At 37.5% G+C, this 14,475-nt stretch overlaps 1 pseudogene; it reads right to left on the bottom strand.

The window, feature by feature from the left end:
* Positions 1-7,866: 7,866 nt before the first annotated feature.
* LOC129066860 (coiled-coil domain-containing protein 112-like) lies at positions 7,867-11,385 on the bottom strand (annotated as a pseudogene).
* Positions 11,386-14,475: the final 3,090 nt, after the last annotated feature.

The raw sequence follows: 14,475 nt of genomic DNA, 5'->3' as shown, positions 1-14,475 counted from the left end.
ATGCAAAGAAACAACAATACAATCCATAACCAAGCGATCATCCTTGTATCCACCAAGCACAAAATTAAAACTGTCACACACACTGTCCTCTGGGAATTCTGTCAGGGTCACTCAGACACAGTCCCCACTTTCCATTTCCTCTCAGTACAAAAAGGATGTGTCAGTGCTAAATACTGCTCCAAAGCTTGCAGGCAACAGCAGCAAACAAAGAGAAGAAGCTGGAATTAGTCTCTAATAATAGACTTTGGTCAGGTTGTTTTATGGGGCGGATGCCAGCAGTGGCCACCAGTATACATTTCAGTCTCTTTCAGAAGTGCCTTGTAGCCCGCAACACACCACACTTTGTGTAGCCCTTTGTTTTCACAGAATCCTAACTGCCTGACCTTCTCAGAGGCCTGAGTTGAAAGCAGTTCTTCAAGTCATTGCAAAATGATAGTGACTTTAGACCAAAGTTGACCATCCCCTGGCAGGGTTCTCCCCCTGAGCCAGTAACATCTAGGTCCCACAGATGCCTGTGGAAGGGATATGAGCTGCCAAAAGGCCGTTCCAGAAAAGCTAAGCAGAGCTGAAGTCAGGGAAGAACAAGTGCCCAGCTGGCTAGTTGACTGCCTCAGGAATCTCGATCTTTTCCAGAATAATCCACTTTCTTATGCACCTTTCCCCTCAGGATGGAACAGTTCCATAGCAGTTTGCAAATAAATGTTTCCCCATACAAATTGGCATCTACACTTGAGATTTCTTAACCAAGTGAGCCCATACATTTGTCGTCTGGGCCTATTTCTCTAGAATGTTTCTCTATTGCACCGTAAGACTGCATTTAAGGAGAAGAAAATCCCTAAGTTCTGGAATTCTCGATTGTCCCAGCTTTAGAAGGGAACATTTGGGGCTTTCCTTTAGCCTGACTTAGGTTAATAAATTATTTCTGTTGGGCTGGTTATTCAATCCTCTTATCACCTGATTTGGAAAAACAAAAAAGTTTGTTTCATTACATAATTAAAATTCTTTTTACAATTTGCAGAATGAGCTTTTGACAAATTAGCCTTTTGCTAACTGGCCTGCTTCTGCTTCTGTCTCCTTGGGCTCCTAGAAAATACTGATTCATCTTTTGCACACACCTGGCAAAATCCCAATCTTGGATGAATGCAACTCTCCACCTGCTTTGCCTCTGCTTCGGGCTGCTGAGTGCTGGAAAAAACAAAACAAAACAATGAAAGGAGTCCTAGATCATTTGCTTTTTCTCTTTCAGCAGATACAGGGCAAGCCTCCTCCTTCACACAGGTATTAGAAGCTGTCAGACAGGAACTTCCCCAAAATCCACACATCTAACTGTAATTGCATCATCTACTTCCTCCTTCCTCCTGCTGCAGAAACAGAAGTCTGCCTTTTGCTGTGGAATCCTTCCATTAGTCTCTGGAGCCCACCCTCCTACATCTTCCCATCTTCAGCCTCTTCCTCTCCACTGCCACTATCCCATTAGCATTTGGACATGTTCATCTCTCTCTATACTTGACAACCACAGGTGGTCCTTTAATACAGTGCCACAGCTTGGTGGCTACCCTTGCTTTCCTCCCTTTTACCTTCAAGTTTCGACATCACCTAAACTTATTACCACTGTTTCTCACCTTCCTTGTCAACAACTGTTCTTTGTCTACATCCCTCATCAATCTTCTCCATGTCACCAAATCCAATGGACATTCCCAGTCCTTATCTTGCTTGACCTCAGCAGCATTTGATACAGTTGAGCTCACTCTCTCCCGCTGCCTTCCTTGTCTCAACGCCTTCCTCTCTTGCTCCACAGCCTTCCCTTTTGTGTTCTCCTTGTGTCCCTACTTCCCTGTCTGCCTTTTAACTTTTAATATGCTTTGGGGTTCTGTGCTAGGTATCCCTCTTCACTTTTCATTGCACTTGACCTCTAAGTAATTTAATTGATTCTTGGAGTTTAATGTGCCATCAGTATACTGATAGCTTTTAAAATAATTTTGCGTTTATTTTTATAAAAGTAGCACATTTACATGAAACAAATCAAGACTTCAGAAATTTTATAAAGAAAATTCTGTGCTTTTTTCTGCAATTCTTCCTTATCCAGAACCTGAAGCACTAGAAGTACTCTTTTAATTTATGTCGGTTATCTTAGGTATTCCCATGACTCTACATAGTATGATCAGTCTTCTATTTCATGATTTATCACATTTAGATGTCTACTGCTTTCCCAACATGAAAGGTGAGAATAAGGTTCAATTAACATTTATCTCCTTCTCCTCCTAGACCTTTCAGTATCTATCTTTTTTTATACATATTTATTTTTTTAAATTTATAAATCATGTTTATTCCATTACAGTTGTCTCAATTTTTACCCCTTTATCCCCCTCCACTCATCCCACCCCACCCCCGACTCCCACAGTCAATTCCCACTCTGTTGTCCATGTGCGCGGGTCATTCATAGTCAATTCCCACTCTGTTGTCCATGTCCATGGGTCATTCACACATGTTCTTCGTCTTGTCCCTTCCCCTTCTTTCCACCATTGTCCTCTTTCCCCATCCCCTCTGGTCACTTTCGGTCTGCTCCATGTTTCCGTGCCTGTGATTTATTTTGCTCGTTAGTTTATTTTGTTGAATAGAGTTCACTTACAGGTGAGATCATACAGTATTTGTCTTTCATCAACTGGCTTATTTCACTTAGCTTAATATTCTCCACTTCCATCCATGTTGTCACAAAAGATAGGAGTTCCATCTCTTTCTTTCTTTCTTTCATGCGATTGATTTTATTTATTTTTTTAGATGTCAAAGTTAATTATAAAATATTTTTAAAAAATTTAAAACCATTATAAAGTCTCAGCAATTAAACCAACATGACATCAGCACAGAAATAATCAAGTAGGTCAATGAAATATAAAGAGCATTCGAGGACAAATGTAAATATCTAACAATATAATATATGATTAAGTTGATATTTCAAATCAATGGGGAAAATAAAGCTTATTCAAGAAATAAGGTGCATGGACCACTATTACTTGAAATAAAACAAATATAGAGCCCTACTTCACACATTATACAAGAAATAATCAGGTGAGTTAAAAATCAATATGCAGAATCTAAGGAGTTTTAGAAGAAAATAGAACTAATATTTTTCATGACCTGAAATAAAATATTCAAACCCAGAAGTTATAAAGTAAATATTGACAATATGACTATATTAAACATTTAACTATATAGGAATATACATATAAAAAAAGTTAAAGGACAAGGAATAGAATAGAAAACTATTTGCAACACATCTAAAACAGGGTTAATAAGTTTGCTTGTTTTTTAGGGAAAAAAGTTCTACAAACCTTAAATCAATGGATAAAGAATACCAAAAAGTCATTTAAAGTTTTTTTTTAAAAATAATAGAAATAGGCAAGAAATATACTAAAAAGGTTTAGTTTCAACAAATAGTAAAGGAACAATTAAAATAACATCATTGTCACAATCAGATTAATGAGTATTAAAAATATTGTTAATATCAAGTATTGGCAACTCTGAAAGGAACTGGATATTCATAGAAACTTTTTCTTTATCTTAAAGCAGTCCCTTTAGCACATTTTGCAGTGCTGGTTTGGTGGAGATGTATTCTTTTAGCCTTCTTTTGTCTGGGAAACTCTTTATTTCACCTCCCATTTTAATTGAGAGCCTTGCTGGGTAGAGCAGTCTCAGTTGCACACCTTTGTTTTTCATTACTTGGAATATTTCTTGCCAGTCCCTTCTGGCTTGTAGTGTTTCTGTTGAGAAGTCAGCTGCTAGCCGTATTGGGGCTCCCTTATATGTTACTACCTGTTTCTCCCTCGCTTCCTTTAGGATTCTCTGTTTGTCTTTGCTCTTTGCCATTTTAATGATGTGTCTTGGAGTGGGCCTCATTGGGTCCCTCTTGAATGGGACTCTCTGTGACTCCTGGACTTGTGTGACTTTTTCTCTCCTCCAATTAGGGAAGTTTTCCATCATTATTTTTTCAAACAGGTTCTCTATCCCTTCCTCATCCTCTTCTCCTTCTGGTATCCCTATTAAATGGATATTATTATGTTTCAGGTTGTCCTGCATTTCCCTAAATGCCTCTTCATTCTTTTTGAGTCTTTTAATTTTCTTGTTCTTTCTAGGAGCTTTTTTCTACCTTATCTTCCAGCTCGCTGATTTGGTCCTCAGCTTCATCTAGCCTGCTTTTGATTCCTTCTACTGTGTTCTTCAATTCAGAAACTGTATTCTTCATTTCCTCTTGTCTCTTATTGATAGTTTCTATGTCCTTTTTCATGTTGATATAGTTTGCAGTAAGTTCCTCGTAGTTTCCCTGTAGTTTTTTGTAATTCTCTCTGAGCTCAACTGAGCTCATTGAGCTTCCTTAGAACCATTGTTTGGAACTCAATATCTGATAGCTGACTTGCCTCTGTTTCATTTAGTTCTCTTTTTGGGGATTGCCCCTTTCCTTTCAAGTCGGGGGTATTTCTTTGTCTTCCCATTATTTGTGAAACTCTTCTTTTTTGCTTCTGATTCTTAAGTTGATCTGTCTTGATCTCCTGACTTTGCAATGTGAACTTCTATAGTTGGAGACCACTGTTTTTACTTTCTGGACCTGCCTCTGATAATGTCAGATGTTGACGCTGTCTGACCTTAGGCAGTCTGTTTGAGACTTCCAGTAATCTTCCATTTCTGGCTGTCTCCTTTAACTGTTAATCCCAGTATCTATCATTTTTAACAGATTATTTTTGCAACTTTAAATAAGAATTGAATCTCTAACATTTTCCCATCAAACTTCAACAGCATTTCTTAACTCCTCATTCTGTAAGATAAGAAAATGAACAGCCCTATCTTTCCTCCTCTATTTCTATCTTGCATTTTATTATTACATTTTTACCCTTGTATTTTATCATTGTATTTTAACCCTTCCACTATAACCAAATCTCTCTTGTTTTGTGTATAGATACATGCTAAAAAGATGGAGACCAACAAACAGCATTGTATAACTATTATGCTGTAAATACTGTTCACTGTTGAGCCAAATAGCAGGCTAAAATTATGCTACCTTCTCCAGTTTCCCTGTGCCATTGCTGGACAATTCCAACATCAAGGTTTATAGGTACACTTTTCTCACACTCTTTCAATTATTTAAAATTATGCAACATTATAATTACCTTCATTTTTAAATAATAGTTTCCTCAAATATTTTTGCCTCAAATTTCAAATTGCTGTCTTGATTTGTTGTGTTATTTGCCTTGATCATCTTCTTCCCATTTTCAGACTCCATCAGAGTAGTCTATGCAGCTCCCTTTTCCCCAGACCTCCACCTCCTGCCTCAATCTGGCCAGCTTTGTCTTTGGGCCCTTTGCATACCAGTTATCCTAGAGCTTCTGTTTCTTGCCCTTCCTCGTTGAAATCTGTCTTCATTTTTCTTAGATATGACTGTTTTCCTAGAGTACACTCCCAGGTAATTTCTTTTTAAAAGATGTGTATGAGGTAAATTATGCTTGTTTAAATTTATTGTTTTGTTTTGCTTTGCTTTGCTTTCACCTCTGGCTTGGAATTTGGCTGACTGTAATCTTCTCAGGCGCTGCTCCGCTGTCTTGCAGCCTCCAGGGTTGCTCATGCCAAACTGATTCTTGTTCCTTTGTAAGTGGTACAGAATATTTTTTTCAGTTGTAGCTCTTACAATCTTTTATTTGGTGCTTTGAAATTTCATGCTGATATGTCTAAAGAATGGTCTTTTTCACTCATCTTTTTGGGCACTTAGTGAATGAACCCTTCCTGGAAGTCTCCCGAAGGCCTTAGCTTTACAGTCACGCATGCGCAGTTCACTCCCCAGGCTGGTCTGGGCAGTCTCTCCCCTGTACTGCTTTTGAGCAGGAGCCCATTCTTCAGCACCTGGCTATGCCCTGGAGCTAGGTGCTGCTGCACTTCAATTCTGAGTGGTATGAGGGGAAGCCAAAGCATCCATGAGCACTAGGTTTTACCTGATAGGTGGTGTGAGTTAGACGCCACACAGATGACCAAGGACAGGAGGCTCCGGCCCCTGGGGAATCCAGGTGTTTCTCATCCCAGGATAACACCACCTGCCGCACAGGAACTCCTGAGATCCCCGGAGATACCGCGAGATCAGTCAGCTTCTGAGAAGAGTGGCCACTTGGCACTTCTCAGGACTGACTCCGACATTCTCTGAAGACTATTGTCTTGGACAGCAGCTTTGGTTTCCTAGAAAGCAGCACCTGAGGTAAATGCTTACAACTGGGTAGTGTAAGTGATACCAGAAACAGGCATGAGAGAAAACAGGGGTGAGGCAAAGAAGGTCACAGCTTCCAGAAAAGCCTCAGAACAGAAGCTTAAAGCTACGCATCTCTGCACAGCTCTTCTGAAAGAAAAGTGTGTGTTTGCCCAATTGCAGGTTCCATATTTACTGGTGTCAACAGGTTCCTCAGCAACAACAAGGAATTCCCGAGTAGGAGGCAAAAGATGCAGTAGGGGCAGGAGGCGGGGGACTGTGAGCTTGTGTCCTGAGGTGGTGAAGGGACCGATGGTAGCTTTCACAGCAGGTCCCTCTGTAGCAACCCCAGCAAGTGCCCTGACTCATAACCCTGGAAACAGCACCAGTGGTTGCTAGGTTCAGACGCTGCATATCTGGAATGGTGCAAAAACTGAGCACTATGCAATTGCTATCTTGATAGCTCTGAGGAATTTTATATGGTCTTTCTGTTTCGGTATTCTCATTTATGTTTTTAACCTTTAAGATCTCTTTCTTGGTCTCTATTTATCCCTTCCTCACAGGGTCCTGTTCTTGTTTTAAGGTCATTATACCTTCTAAATATCCATGAGAATATTAGTTATATTTTTAATTTTTCTGCTACAGGAGGCAGTCTACATAGTGGTCATGTGGATAGACTCTAGAACCTAGTTCCATGAGTCCTGGGTTTGAACCTCAGCTTCGTTATGGTTTTTGTGTCCTTGGGGGAACTTGTCTATGGTTTAGTTCCTTTTCTTTCTTTTTATTTACTTTATTTGCTTCAAACAAATGCAAAATACTTATTGTACAAAAAATGCAGGAATTGCCAAAGTATCAATTTGTTAAACTTAGAAAAAATATGAACTTATTTTATAACTCAAAGAAAACTACTTTTGTTACTCAGCCTAACTTACCCTCTAAGTTTTTAAAGTTGCAGATTTTTTTAAATAAAAAAGTCACTCTAAAAATTGCCCCAATTAATTTTGTTATGCCATAAAAAATGAAAATACCTTTTAAATGTCCTGTGCATAAAATGTAGTGTTTGTATCAAAAACTTATTTAAATAGCTTTTATATCAGTAATAGGCCAACATATAAACTAAATGCTTTCATAGTTTAAATAGGAAATACTAATTCGATGTCAGCATGGAACTTAATACTTGTCAGTTCACATACAATATAATTAATGATTAATTGATTAAGTTAATGATATTTAAAGAACATGATTAGTCACTATATTTCCTAGAATAACTGAATATGCTAACATTCTAATCAATTATGTACCAATGTTATTTTCTCATACTCTTCTCTATTCCCTCTTCCTACAGCCCTATTGTGGGATATGTGGAAGAGTCCCAGACCATGATGGTCCTATATTTTCAGCCATCCTTTTCAACCTTTGGTGGGTTTGTAAAGCCTAAAGAGATCTCCACTAACATGTTTTCACTATTTTCTTTTAAATTTCTATTATTCTTTGTTTTCTACCTTTTCATCTTCCTTTGCCTATCAGTCTAGAATTTTCAGTTTAAGTTTATGTAAATCTCTCTCTTGAAACCTTAAAATATCAGCAGCATCAGTTTCCTTTTTTTCCTGCCTTTTCTGCCATTTCCCTTAACTGCTTTTCAAGTCTCAAAAGTTCTGTTTTTTTTCCTTCTCTTGGGCATAACTTCCTAACAGAAATTTTACTTTAAGAAGGCACTGGTGCCCTTTCTGTTAAATTTTCTCCTTTTCCTTTTCTTTTAACATTTCATTGACATTTACATATTTTTGTGGGTTTTTCTTTTTTTGCAAGCTTCCACTGGCAATTTCTTTTTCTTTACTTTTTTCCCTATTTTTACTTTTGATCATCTTATTTATTATGAAGAAGCATAGGTACATCTTCTGTCTTTAACTTGAAAATTTCCTCTTTTGCTGCATTGGGTTTTCAAATACTGAATACAGTTTTCCTTTCTTACAGAGTAAGAAATTTTTATAGTTTCTCACACTGTTGCACTTCATCCTGTATTCTCCCAGAACAGTGTTCTAGTAGTTGTCCCATGTTGGCTTCTTTATGTTCCTCACTTTTACAAAGTTCTGGTAATCATAATCATACAGTGTCCTTGTCACCTTTCTGTTTTGCAGAAGTTTTTCAGAATCTACCGCTTCCTCTGAACATCATGGCACTTTGTCTACAAGAACTTTGCTTGACCTTGCTCTGAAGGCCTTCTGTATTCCCAGGTCACCCAAAGCCCATGTGTCAATTTTTCTGAATAGGGCACTCAACTCATTATTAGTTGTTTTCTTTAATAAGTTCTCCTATTTATTATTTAAAAGTGTTCATTGAACTTTAAATTGTTTCCATTATTTCTCTTAGCTGCTTAACAAAATCGGGTGTCACTTCTTTTAACTGATGCTGAAGTCCTTTAACATCATCATGTATTTTAGCTAATTGTTGCTGGATTTTTGCTCTTTTTTTCTTGCTGATAATTTATTTTCTAATTCTTCTACCACACTATGCTGAATTGTGAATATTATTTTAAATGACTAGGTTTACCTTTTTTTTCTGTTAATAACTTGATTTTTGAGTTTTTTCTGCTCTCTGTGAGATCTTTGCTTTCTTAGTCTAGTTATCTTTCTGCTTCGAGTATTGAAGTTGAAAGAGATGAATTACATGTGAAGTATGAAAACAGCCATCATTCTGTGCCACAACTGCCATGAGAGCAGCTGTATTCTCTTGTAGAATCACTGGAGCCACTCTGGGCAAGAGGGCCGGGGGTTCGTGCAGGGGGCACTAAAGAAGCAGCAGTTTCCCGCCTTTGCAGCTAGGCCTGAGTATGCAGCAGTGGGAGAGGCAGGGTGGATTCTGCCTTACTTTCTTCATTTATAAAATGAGGTAATACAGTGCCTACCTCATACGGCTGTTATAATGTTTGAACTTAAATGAAAATTTGGAATAATTTAAGGCTCAGATTATTATCTCTAGTCAGTTTTTCTGTATACTTATGTCTTTCTGTTTGCTTATTATTTTTAATGCTACTCGTATTTCCCAAATGCCTCATTATCCATAGTTGTCCAGTCATGCCTTAAAACGTCTGGGTCAGTAGAGTTTCTTTTCTTGGTGCAAAAATAGAATATTTTTCCTCAGAGGCTCTCTAATGAGGGGAATCAGAGAGAGAACTCCATGAACATTGGCAGACCAGGCACATCCACTATAGGGCTTCAGTTTAGAGGCTAGTGGGCAGGAGCTGAATGTCATCCAGGCTGTGGATTCCCAAATATGGTAGGCTTTCAGACATACCATATCTTATAGATTTTTAGCTAATATGGTATAAAAGGGGAGTGGTGATGATATCCTAACACAGTGGCTATTGTGAAAAGAATGTACAGAATACAAATAAAATCTTTAGAGAAGTTCTGTACTTGATAGGACTTAAGAATCAATTGCATAATTACAGATGAAATGTTTTTATCACTTCAAAATAATGTTCTAAGTTTTGTTTTTGAAAGTGACATGCAGTTGACACTTTATAATTGAGGATAATAATAGAATCATTATGATATTTTTATGGAATTTTTTGTAAATATTTTTGTAGAATTCTAGAGTCACCTGTGATTTATTGTAGATTCTTAATTTTGTTGAATCAAAACTAGGACAACAGCTTTTAAAATTATTTTTCATTTGAGATAATGGGGCGTGTGTGTGTGTGTGTGTGTGTGTGTGTGTGTGTGTGTGTGTGTGTCTGGGTCACCTGTAAACTCTGGAACTCAGAAGAGAGTGAGGAACCAAGGAGGAAATATTCTTCAGTAAACAAGTTCTGTAACCCATAAGCACAGTGAGAACTTCCTGTCCAAGTCTTAGGAGGTAGTCAAGAGTTCTACATATTTCTCTACTGAATTAGATTTCATAATTTCCTATGATGTCATTTGTTCCCTCACCACCCACTCTCCAGCTTGAATTAGGACTTTTCTCTGAGAATTCTGCCAACCCAGTTTCGTTTAGACCAATTTGTAATCAAGTATTTCCACTATTGCTTAATGAAATGAGCACTGAAAGAGAAACCAGTATAAATGGATTCCTAAAGCCAACTTTTCTTCTTACTGCTTGACCTTAGAAACAAATGTTCATACCAAGCCTGTGCTTCCTAAACAATTCACATTCTTGGAAGGTAGAAAGAGCTTCCACACAAATTAATGAGTTCTCTTGTCATTGAAAATATTCCAGAAGACTTGAAAACCACTTTTTAGGACATAAAAATTATGGAATTTTTATGTAATAAAAAGAGTGGTTTTAATGGTTTTCTAAAAAATCTCTCTGAACTCTGAGACTCAATGATTTTCTGCTTTAGTTCTGTGGAAAGAAAGGAGGCAGGGAGGAATGAGGAAGGAAAGTCCAGTCTTGCACGGATTTCAGCCTTGGTCTCTGGAGTTGTTGCTCCAGGCTTCCTGAGGTTGTGCTCTACCTGTCCATTCTGACTCCATACTTTGATATGCACTTTCTTGGTTCAATAGCCCTCTCTTATCTGTGGTTTTGCTTTCTGTGGTTTCAGTTATCCACAGTCACCCATAGTGTGAAAATATAAAGTGGAAAATTTCAGAAATAAACAATTCTTAAGTTATAAATCATGCGCCATTTTGAGCAATGTGATGACATTTTGAGCTGTCTGCTCTGACCCCCCAGAATGTGAATCATCCCTTTGTCCAGCGGATCCGTGCTGAATAGGCTGCTGGGCTGTTAGTCATTTACCCTCTTGGTTATCAGATTGACTCTTGTAGTACAGCAGTGACTGCGTTTAAATGACCCTTATTCTACCTACTAATGGCCTCAATGCTGTTCACATAACTTACTGTATATTGTTATAGTTTTATTTTTATTAATTGTTGTTAATCTCTTACTGTGCCAAATTTATAAATTAATCAACGGTATGTATATATCGGAAAAACCAGTACAGATGTTCCTTAACTTACGATGGGCTACAGCCTGATAAACCCACTGTTAGTGAAATATTGTATATTGAAAATGCATTTAATATGCCTATGTTAATCATTATAATCATTATAGCTTAGCCTAACATATCTTTAACATGCTCAGAACACTTACATTAGCCTAGAGCTGGGCAGAATCATCTAACACAGTGGGTCCAATGTACAGTGTCAGCTGTTTACCTTCATGATCACATGTCTGACTGGGAGCTCTAGCTCACTGGCTGTGCCCAAGCAACATGAGAGAGTATTGCACTGCATATCACTGGACTGAGAAAAGACCAAAATTCAAAGTTCGAAGTATAGTTTCTACTGAATGCATATTACTTTCACACCATCATAAAACTAAAAAATCGTAAGCCAGGGACCATCTGTATATCAAGGGTTTAGTATTATCTGCAGGTCCAGGCATCCACTGAGGGTCTTGGAATTTAGGATCTTGCAGATAAGGAGAACTACTGTATTTTTCCCAGCATGTCTATGTAAGTATCTTTAAGTCAAAGGCAGGTAGAGGCATACCATTAGTTGGAAGAGTGATCAATAAATGTGCAACATGATCTTTGATTTCTTATTCTCCTTTTTAAAAAAATCTGTGGGTATTTAAAATTATACTTCATTTTCTACCTGTTTCTGTTTTAATATAAAAAATTATTTTAAATTATTTATCATTGGGGACAGGGGAGGTGAGAAACTTGACCCAATCTGTCTAGGATGATATGCCTCTGTCTTCTTCTTAAGCACAAGGCAAATGCACTCCTACTTAAGAAGCATGGGTCAACATGTTGGACTGGCATTCAGGATGCTGGTTTATTATCCATCATCTTCTCAAAGTCCTTGTGACCTCCTTCTGCAAGGCCCAACTTCTGCAACACACCAGGTCCCCACTCAACATAGAAAGGGGATCCCTACACGGGAAAGTTTCATGTGTTATTTAAATAACCCCTTCTCAGTTCTTTGATGCTTCTCCTCTCACCTTACTCTGAACTGTTTACAAGGACATATTTAGTAGAATTATTTCAGAATCTGTCTTAAGTCAATCTGAATGTGCCTCACTAAACTAATACAATCCTTGCCCCTGAAAAAGGTTGTATTATGTGTTACATTTTGCTATAATTCATGATGTGTCTTTGGAGAAGAATTGTATATTTTATGTAATACGTCAAGGACAATTTCAAAATGCGTAACATCATCAATCTTACTGACAACATCTCTAATGGCTTCACTCTGTAGTCAGAGTTTTGCCAAATACAAGCTAAGACTCAGACCATCACACATCTGCTCCCTACCTATTGTTACAGATGTATCATCTGTTGAAAAGACAACCAAGTTTAGGAAAAGAATTCATCCTTGAAATATTTCTTCTCTAATTAAGTCAACAGATGTTGTTTGAAGTCTATACCTGGGGAATTTATTACTTCAGTTTTAAATAGTAAGAAGAATTCCCAGGCCTGCCTTTATAATAATCATTTTTGTGGTCAATGTAGCCAGCCTGGTAATAGTCAAGAGCTTGTGATGGTTGTCATCTTCAACAGTTTGAATGGCATTTACAAAAAGTGCTTTCACTTGAGTTATCATCTGGATACCATTCCTTCCCAGGTGGGTGTCTGATCTCCTTCTTGTGCTTGGGGAATGGACAGAGCTGGCCTGACTTAAACAGGCCAGAGGGACTGGGGCAAATGGTAGGAGGTGGCTCTCTTGTCCTCTGCCCTTGCATGGAGGCAACGAGCAAAGTCAAAGGTCAATATCAGACTGCACAGCTAAATCAGTCACCAAGGCAAGAAGAGCATGAGGCAAGCAACAGGTAACTGGAACAGACTGTGGGTAAAAGAGCCAGTGAAAATGAAAACAAGCACCTGCAACTGGAAAGATGATAATCCTGGCAAGCAGCCAAAAGATGAACTCTTACTGCCTCTGAAGTTTAAGAGGCCAGGACAAAAGGGGCACCCAGTGACCCATCAAGGCTTCAGTTTCTTTACCTGTTTCTTAACCTGCCTAATAAGGGTGTGGCAAAAATCATACGAATCTTCCATGTGAGGTATTATTATTATTATTATTATTATTATTACAAGCCATGATATAATTGAGAAATCTATGGAAAGATAGATAACTAAAAGAAAAACAACCCAGCTTTATAGTGAGAATATCTTCTTTATGTGGCAGAGCAAAATAGGACATAGCATTTTGGTGTATTATTTTCTTTAAATTTAGTCTGCTCTTGTTAGTTTTTAACAAAGTATTTAATTAGCATTGATGATTGCCAAACATTTGTTTGATAGTTATAATTTCTGGTAAATTATAAGTTCTAGTAAATTCACAGGTCAAAATTTATATTCAAGGAAAAATCCCAACTTGAAAGAATTGGATTTTTTAAAACTCTAGGCCTCAAATTATCTACCTACTTTGACAGTTTTAGTGTCTTGATTAAATATTTTATGATGATACTACTTAAGATAAAATGTAAAAACTAATTTATAGTGACATCTCTTTATGTAAAAAGTTCCCAAGCTGATTTATTACCAAGTTGAAGCATGTCAGTGAATACAACCATGACTAAAGAGACTTTGCAATTTTCTTCCACACTCCTAGTCTAACAACTTCTAAACAATTTCTGTGAAAAGCAGGGTCTTTAATTTTACAGGACTCCGCTTTATTTCCTTATGATAGCTCCTTTAGTTTCATTCCTCAACATAATTTAGTACATGCTATGTTCTGCACTAAGTAATAATTTTGGAACACTATGCTTAATTAGAGTTCTTTTTCTGCTAAATTTATTATGTTACATCATCCTGAAATGACTTTAGGAAACATACACAGAGATATAATTACTTAATCATATTTTTGGTTGGGGCAGAGGGGGTTAAGGGAATATTTTTAATGCTTTATTTAAGTTACATAGAACTATTCAGTAGAATTAACAAACTAAATCACTACAATGTAATCTGTAACTTCAGAAAATCATAATAATATAAAAGTCCAGCCATTGTTAATATAATGAGCAGAGTTTGCATGACATTGATGTAACTTGGAAGCCAAGGGGAGTGGACTGGAATGTGCACATGTGAACAATTACAACTTCACTGTACTAGTCAATGGGGACAGTAGATGCTGTTGAGTGAGCATATGTACTGTGTGCTCATGGCATTCAAAATGACTGAATGAGTTGAGCAACAAATCTGTGTCAAGTTTTGTGTTAAGCTTGAACATTCCTCTGCAGAAACTATTTGGATGATTCAGAAAGCCACAGCTATGGACAACTGGTGATTGGTAGCCTCATCATGA

The sequence above is a fragment of the Pteronotus mesoamericanus genome, unplaced genomic scaffold, assembly GCF_021234165.1.
Source record: "Pteronotus mesoamericanus isolate MK-2021 breed Mesoamerican mustached bat unplaced genomic scaffold, CSHL_Meso_final contig_20, whole genome shotgun sequence".
Lineage (NCBI taxonomy): Eukaryota > Metazoa > Chordata > Mammalia > Chiroptera > Mormoopidae > Pteronotus > Pteronotus mesoamericanus.
The sequence above is the reverse complement of the archived record's forward strand: the minus strand, read 5'-3'. Positions and strand labels throughout refer to the sequence as shown.